Source organism: Pteronotus mesoamericanus, unplaced genomic scaffold (assembly GCF_021234165.1).
Source record: "Pteronotus mesoamericanus isolate MK-2021 breed Mesoamerican mustached bat unplaced genomic scaffold, CSHL_Meso_final scaffold_507, whole genome shotgun sequence".
Lineage (NCBI taxonomy): Eukaryota > Metazoa > Chordata > Mammalia > Chiroptera > Mormoopidae > Pteronotus > Pteronotus mesoamericanus.
This window is the reverse complement of record NW_026555319.1, coordinates 3,915,734-3,924,374: the sequence shown is the minus strand read 5'-3', so window position 1 is coordinate 3,924,374 and position 8,641 is coordinate 3,915,734. Positions and strand designations below refer to the sequence as shown.

General features: G+C 47.4%; 1 non-coding gene across 1 annotated transcript; it reads right to left on the bottom strand.

Moving 5' to 3' along the window:
• Positions 1-6,036: 6,036 nt before the first annotated feature.
• Positions 6,037-6,140, bottom strand: LOC129087525 (U6 spliceosomal RNA). The gene has a single exon (XR_008530910.1). It is a non-coding gene; the product is annotated as a U6 spliceosomal RNA (small nuclear RNA).
• Between the last annotated feature and the right edge of the window lie 2,501 nt (positions 6,141-8,641).

The following is an 8,641-nucleotide window of genomic DNA, read 5'->3' as shown; positions in this document are numbered from 1 at the left end:
AGTTTATGTATTTACAAACCTCTCTCTATATTTTCTTTTATTATTATGTCACATGAATACACACAGTGTCCTACCTCTCCCTTTGCCATTTAATATGGTCTTGGAGATCTTTCCGTACACTATTTTGTACAATTGCCTCATTCGAAAATGTTACTTAAGGATGAGGTAAATTTGAATGTTGTAATACAGAAAAGGTTCAGGAATGGTTAGGAGACAAAAAAGAAGTCACAGAATAATGTGTATGTTATTATCCCATTTATATTAAAACAAATTACATATAGGTAACGTATAGATACCAAAAAAAAGAAGAAAGAAAGGAAAGTTGAATGGAGCAGAAAAGCATTGATCATTTCTGAGGAGGGGAGGGAATTTTTGAAGAGGTTATATAGAGACTATACTTAAATATTATTTGCATTTTTAACAACCATTGTGCTTTCTAAAATTAATCAAATATAACATAAAGAAAGAGGTATAAAATAAATATCACAAAAACATACAGCAACAACTTGTATATCCAATAACTGCCTTTGCCAAACCTTAAAGTTTGCCATATTTTGCATTTTTTGCAATTAAAAAATACTTTGGGGAACCGCAGATCACACTATTTCTGTTAAACTGATTACGGTTCCCAAAGACCTTTATTTTTTCATTTCTCAGTCCCTTGCAGACTGAAGTATCAAAAAGAGCAGAATTACACAGAGTTTTGGTCATTCGGGGAAGGCTTAAGTTTCTGTGCAGAGTTCTGCCTTTTCGCATACCCCCCTTCCTGTGTGAGCTTTGGAAGGAAACTTGGAAACAACAGGTGAGTTTATTAAGGGGTTAACACCAGGAAGCAAGTCAGAAAAAGTTCAAAGACATTTTCAAAACTTGCATCTTTGGATTGATGGACAAGTGCGTTAACCAATGGAAATCAAAATCTAAGAATTACTTCATCATGCTAAACGGTCATTGGTTACCAATCCCCAAGGGCCACACCTCAGGGCTGGTTGTTAACCCTTTCAGGGATGGTCATCCCTTTTACATTAATTGTTATTTTGAAAGATGAAGTAGGGACGGATGAAAAGCCTAGAAAGGTCCCCAGACCTTCAGGAGCCACCTTGGGACCTCACCCCAAAGGGCAGAGTTTCGTCTTGCAAAGCGACACCCGGGGGGGGGGGCATTTCCGGGAGAAGAATTTTGAACTTTTAAAATGAGGAATCAGCTGACCTTGTTAGTAAGAGGAGAGCAGAGAAGTTTGATTCACTTTTTCTGCTGTCAGAACAGAGTGCGGGGTTGGGGAGATCCCATTAATCTTGCAGAGCCATCCGTCAACGGGAGGATTGAATTGCATTTCCTGCCCAAAGCGGTGGAGACAGAGGAGCTTTGCGGCAGCTCTCAGACCCCGGGTTCACAGCTGGAGAGAGGATGTGTCAGCATTTACTTTCAGGTCTCACCCTGCCCTTTGTTCAAAATTCAGACTCTTTGTGTTCAGGCTACTGCAGGAGTTTTCATAGTTATTGGTGCTGGGGTTTTTTTGTTTGTTTGTTTGTTTTTAACCTCCCACATCTTGCAACTTCTGAGAAACAAAGTTTACTTGGCAGGAGATAATATATGGAGGTGGCTGGAGAGGGAACCAGGATGGACAGTGGGGGAATTCTAGGAGAGGCCCTTGGACCTTTGGGCTTTCATTCTTGCCCCTTCCTGGGCTCCCCAAATGCTGTAGACTGAAAACTAGTAACGCCTTCATGTTTACATGGCTCTATTACAAAAAAGCTTTTACACGCATTACCTCATGTAAAAGGAACTGCTAGAATGGAAGCATTTACATAAAGGAACACTTAAACTCCCAAGCAGCGGGAGCTACCTGACCTTGGATCAGGCGCCCAGAGAGGCTCCGCTGTCCCACCTGTAAAATGGGACTCATAGTATCGGACGTGTAAGAGTTGCATGAGGACTGACTGAGCCAATGTTCTGTAACACGGTGGTCGCTATACATGATGCATCCTCACAAAGATGAAGTCGACCCCCTGGGCTTCATGACCCTCACCAGCTATGCAGTGAGGAACTGGGTTTTCCCTGAAGGGAGGCCTCCCCTGGACTGGCCGACAGCCCAACTTTTCTCTCCAACAGCCTTTCCCCAGTGGGTCTCGGGCAAGGTTTTGCACATGCTCGATGAACTACTCTGAGTTTTTTTTTTTTTAATAAACCCGCTCTCTCTCCCCCAGGCCTTTGCACATGCTGATCCCTCTGTCCTGAGCACTTTCTCCTGCCAGCCTGCTTAGGTATCTTCTCTTTCCTGCCCAATCATAATGCACATCACACTACCTCACTGCTGCCTTTGCTTACACCAGACTGAGCCCTTCGAGGACAGGGACCCCACCTGCCTCATTCATTGAAGTATCTCCTACCTAGTGCGCTGCCAGCGCCTACTCTAAGGTATGTGCCTAGTGGAAGTCCAGCGCTATCACGCTTCTCCTAGTCCCAAAATTCCTCACCCTTCCAGAAATCTGGGAATAACAATGCTGAGACTCTCTCTTCCCAGTGAGCCATTCGCCCTTTGCAGATGGACTCGGTGGCTTTTGATCTCTCTTTAAAATGACATTAACTCACCAATTATTTACTGAGTGCCTCCTAGATTCATGCACAGAGCAGTCTTTATGGGAAACCCGCTCCGCATCCCTCGGCACCTAACTGTGGCGGAGAGCAGGCTTCTGCCCTGACCTTGGTCTTGTTAACCACCTACCCTCAGCCCCTGGGGCCTGGCTCATAAAATCGGCTCAATGAACACTTGTTGAATGAGTGAATTCCTCAAACTCCAAAATACATCTCTTTTCAGCTTGGTCAACTAAACAAACCGTACCTCTTTAAAGAACATGCAAAGGTTCCAAGAGGCCCTCTCCAGACGCAACCAGCGAGGTGAGCTGCCCGGGGGAGGTGGCACCCTACACCTCCCGCGCTCAAAGCCCGGGCTCTCCTCCTCTAGGTTCCAGACCACATCCCTGGCTGAGGCGACCTGCTGGACAGAAACTGAGTCCTGGGGCCACCTGGGAGCAGCTCTCTGCGCTCCAGACCCCCTTATCTGGGAGGCCTCTCAAGAAGTTGACGCCCTGTCGGGGGAAAGGGGGCCACTATTTGCATGTGCGTGGCTTCCCGGGGCAGGCCATTCCTTATCGCTTGGTCACTAGCCACTTTCTCGCCACTTGATGGCCTGGAGGGCTGGAGACCTAGCGCAGAAAGGGGCGGGGCTCCAAGCTGGCTGCTGGGCTTTGGGCAGGATCTAGTGGCGGGTGAATCACCGACAGCCCTAGGGCATGGGTGTCTTAGTCTTCTGCTCTCGATCTCTGGTATCAATCTGTCTGAGCTTGGACTCCAGCTTCAAAATCTCCCACAGACGCTTAATGTCTGCCCTGGGCAGAGCGCGGACACTGACTGCCACACAGCCGTGTGTGCCCGCCACTCACTCGGGGGACTTCCCGGCCTTCCAGATCTTACCCCCTTGGGAAAGCGTCTCCTGTTCTTTGTGTCTCCACCACGATTCTAAGCACTCGGCAGGCACACAGCAAAGAGGGATTGGCAGGATGGGGTCCCCAGGCCTTCCAGAGCCCTGGCTCCTCAGCCTGGGGGCCCTGAGGAGGCCGCTGTGCCTCCCTACGCCCCGTTTTCATGGGGAGAAGAGAAGACGGTCCGTGGGATGAACCGAGAGCGCGGCCACCCCGGCCGCCCCTCCAGAGCTCCCTTCCCGCTTTCGTTTGCTCCGCAGCACGGACACTGTCATGTGTTTTATTTGTTTTCTCCTCACACTAGGATACCAACTCCTCGAAACAGGTGTTTTATTCTGTTTTGTTCACCACTATATCCCCGGCCCCTCACACACAGCTTGGCACGTGGTAGGTTCTCAGTAGATAGTTGTTGAAAAACATGAATGGATGGATGCAAAGCAACTAGTACTGGGTAAGTGCCCCATAATGGTAGATACCATGATTTACCACTGAGATTAGGGACTCAGCCTCTGGAATCTGAAAGCGGTGGAATTGGGGCAGGAGAAAATTTGCATTGCAATTGGAGGTTAGGAGCTCTGGCTGAGAAACCCTGTCTGCACCCTTTCCCGGTTGTGTCACATGGAACAAGTAACCTCACGTTCCTGAGGCTCTGTTTGCTAATTTGTAAAATGGAGGCACTAATAGCACCTCCCTGGTTGGAGGCAGGACAGGAGGAGATGGCAAATGCAAAGCTCTCAGAGGAGTGCCAGGCACATGATAAATGCTCAGTAAACAACAGCCATCATTGGTCGTTACAGCGATGTTCAGACTAGAGGTGGCTTCTGAGTCAATTCAACAGTTGCTAAGCACTTAAAACACGTCAGGGTCCAGTCGCTCAATAATGTTTGTTGACCTTTATCTGTGAGCTCCTCAAGGAAAGACATCGTGTTTATTTACATTGTCATGATCCTGACTCCCAGTAGATGCTAATTAATGTGAACACGTGCAGGAAAAGTTATACACTGCACTCGCATGTGAGTGAGGACATAGAATAGCGATTAGAATAATAACATCAGCTGCCTACTGCGTGCCAGGCACAGTGCTAGGAGCTGGAATATGGCAGTGAACTTAAGAAAGCGTGGAGGTCACTACTTTTAGGCTAGTGAAGCTTAGTGGAGCCAGCAGACCTTGTTCCAACAGTTGCACAGGTGGCTGAAGCATTGCAACTGATTGGTCCATCACAACAGGAAGGGAGGCCGTGAGCTGTATAAAAGGGCCGGGGGATGAGGCGGTTGTCTTGGTCTGGGGCTGAGGAGGAAGTTGGGGAGCTTACCTGGGAAGTAAGGCACTGAACTGGTCTCCTTGGAAAGAGGGGGTCTCAGCTAGGCTGAGTGTGAGCCAAGTGTTCTCAGTAGAAAAAATGGCAGATTCAGGAGCCTCATGATGGGGGAGGGGCACGTGTGCCAAAGGAACTCAAAGAAGACCCGGAGGACCCAACAAACAGAGTGAGCTGAAGCCAGGGGATGGGGTGACATAAGCTGGGACAATAAGCAGGCATTTTGGGAATTAATCAGGCAATATCTGGTGCAGCTGACGGGGTGCACACACACCCCAGAAGCCAGCAGCTCCACAGCTAGAAACGTTCTGCAGAAATGGAAACAAGAGCACCCGGAAACACGAACAAGCATGTGAGGCCCAGCCGCACTGTACGCAATCTCAAAACGCTGGGCACGACTCCAGTGTCCCTCCACAGGAGAGTGGACAGACCGCAGTCTATGTCTGTCTTGGGTTCCTCAGAAAGCAGAGTGGGAATCAGAAGTTGGCACAGTGTCCCTCTGTCGGGGAAGCAAGAGTGAGGAACGGGGGGACTGAGGTGGGGCTAGCAGGAGAGTCGATACGAGTGTACCGAGGAGAGGCCATATGTACAACTGCACTTAGGGTAGTTCCGGAGAGTGTGGGAGAAGGGAAAACAGTTTCCTACCAGCTCTTTGTCACAGGTTTGCCCCATGGAGCGTACAGTCCACACGACATCAGCACATCCATGTGTGAGCCCCTAAGCATGCAGCATCCCCAGAGGGAGGCCAGCAGGTCAGGGCCCACACAGGACTGGTCCCCATAGCAGCAGTCAGGATGGAACAAGTGGCCAAGAGATCATCTAAGAAGGGGAGGCTAAACGGATCTGAAGAGGCCTGGGATATGGACATCATAGGAGGAAAACTATACAGCCCTGAAAAAGGATATACAGCCACACGGATGGCTCATCCAAAAATGTTGCCATGAATGATGAGTTGCAGAAGTAGGCATCCCGGAAAGTTTATTTATATAAAGTTCAAAAATAGGTCAAAGGGAACAGTATACTATATAGAAAAGCAACAAACAGTAAAGGAATAAATCCAAAACTGAGGGCCAAAGTTACTTCCGGGGAGTTAGGAGGAAGAGATTGAGATGGGGCTGTGGAAAATTTCAAAGAAGGGGGTTTTGTTGTTGCTGTTGTTCTTTTCTTTTTCTTTCTTTCTTTCTTTCTCTCTCTCTCTCTCTCTCTCTCTCTCTCTCTCTCTCTCTCTCTCTTTCTTTCTTTCTTTCTATGGAAGGCTTCACAAATTTGCAGGTCATCCTTGTGCAGGGGCCAAGCTAATATTCTCTGTGTTCTAATTTTAGTAAGTGTACTGCTGAATTAAACACTGCTTTTTAATTGTGGCAAATATACATATAACGTAGGATTTACCTTTTTAGCCACGTTCAGGTCTATCCCTCAGTGGCATTAAGCACCTTCACATTGCTGCGCGGACCATCCAGCTATAGACTTTTTTCTCCGTCTCTATCTTAGTTAACTTGGGCTACTAGAACAACACAGACCAAGTGGCTTACAGACCAGATGTTTATTTCTCCCAGTTCTGAAGGCTGGGAAGTCCAAGGTCAAGGTGCCAGCACATTCGGTCCCAGGTGAAGGGTCCACTTCTTGGTTTGTAGGCAGCCACCTTGTCCTTGTGCGGTCCCACGGCCTCTGCTTGGTGTATGGAGAGGACTCTCTCTCTCCCTCCTCTTATAAGGGCACTAATCTCATCATGAGGGTCCCCCTCTCCTGGTCCAGTCCAAACGTAATCATGTCCCCAAAGTTCTACCTCCACATACCATCACGCTGGGGGTTGGTGAGGGCCTGACACATGAGCTCAGGGGGACACAAGCATTCAGTCCGTAACAACCCCAAACAAACTCTGCACCAATGAGTGAATAACGTCCTGAGATCCCCCCTCCATGGAGACACGGGCAACCACCGTTCTATTTTTTGTCACTGCAAATTGGACTACTATAGGTACTTCGAAAGGGTAGAATCATATCATTTGTCACAAGGTTCATTGTGATTGCACAATGATGTGAATGTCCCTATACATCTAGTCAATTTCACTTAGCATAATGTCTTCAAGGTTCATGCCTATTGGAGCCTCTGTCTGAACGTCCTTGCTTTCGAAGACTGAATAATGATTCATGGGATGTATATAGCACATGAGTTCTTCCATTCACTTGCTGATGGATATTTGGGTGGTTTCTACCTTTTGGCTCTAGTGAATAATGCTGCTGTGAAGGTGGTAAACTCTTGTTCACGTTGATGGTGACAATAATACATCACTTTTTAAAAATCGTTTACATGTTTATTTCCTATTTTTAAAGTTTAGAACTGCATAATATGCTTCTTTATTTTTACATATACTCACAGTATTAGCCGTTTCTTACCAAAATAGTCAGTATATCATTGAAGCTCTCTTTGTAAATGAAAGGAGGATAAAAAAGGGAAGGAAAGATGGTGGAGATGATTGCACAATGATGTGAATGTACTTAATAACACTGAACTGTACACTTTTATTATTTTTTAAAAATTTTATCTATTTAATTTTTTTTAGAGAAAGAGAAACATCGATTTGTTCTTCCACTTTTTGATGCATTCATTGCTTGCTTCTTATATGTGCCCTGACAGGGGATCGAACCCGCAGCTTTGGCGCATCAGGGCCAACGCTCTTACCAACCGACCTACCTGGCCAGGGCTGACCTATACACTTTGAAATAGTTAAAATTGTAAATCATTATGTATATTTTACGACAACTTAAAAATAGAAGCAGGAAAAGGAGGAAGGAAGGAGGAAGGAGGGAAGGAAAGTGTCAGGTCAGGCAAAGCCTTGTAACTCTGATAAGGGTTTGAGGTTTTAACAATTTCTATGCATTGTCTGAATTTTTACAAGAAGTCCAGGGGAAGGATTGCACCAAGAAGGGAGAATCAAGGGCTTCCTTTTTAGCTGGAAAAAGGCCGCGTGGGAGGGCGGGCAGCTGGTGGGCGGCACCCGGCTCACTGGCCGCTGGATCGGGACCAGCCTGCTGCCTTCCCGTCCGGCGTAGGAATGACCGAGCACCTGCCGGGAGAAGCAGCAGGAAATAGGCAACGGGCACCGACTGACTGTGGGCTACAGGCAAAGTCCTTCCCGATGCCCAGGGGCTGGACGGGCAGGTGAGTGAGGGGCAAGTCAACCTGACCTTCAAAGAACTGATCACAGGTGAGGAGACAAGACTGAGAAAGGTACTTGGCAGTACCAGATGATAAGGGCCCCTTTACTCTCCAAACACACCCACACTGTAATCTTAACATTTTATGTTATTTATTTATAGGCTATTTTAGAAGAAAGACTGCGGGATTCTTGGGGGTATTCGTTGATTCAGGCGTGTATTTCATGACTGCATACTGTGTAATCAGCACTGTGTACTGATTTGGGACAGCTGGCATGCAGTAGAAACTTAGCAAACATATATTTCCTAGCATTCAGTAAGCACTCAATAAATGTTCCTTGAATTGAAGAAGTCAGTCACACCAGGCCTGGCACACAGTTGGTGCTCAATAAATGTGGCACTTCACGAAGGAAGGGCTAGCACAGGGCCTGGCCCACAGGAAGCACTTGTTAAGCATTGCACCCTCCTGCCTTTTTGACCTGCCTCCGCCCTGAGCCTGAATCCTGGAAACTGAAGCCCAGAGACCAGACGGGACCATCAGACCATCATCTGTCCGCTCATCCATCCAACAAGCATTTAACGAGCGCCTACTGTGCACCAGTCACTGGACACGGAGCAGTGAACAAAGCAAGGAAGGCATTTGCTCTCACTCGCTCACATTCCAGTGGGGAAGACGCTAAGACAAAAGA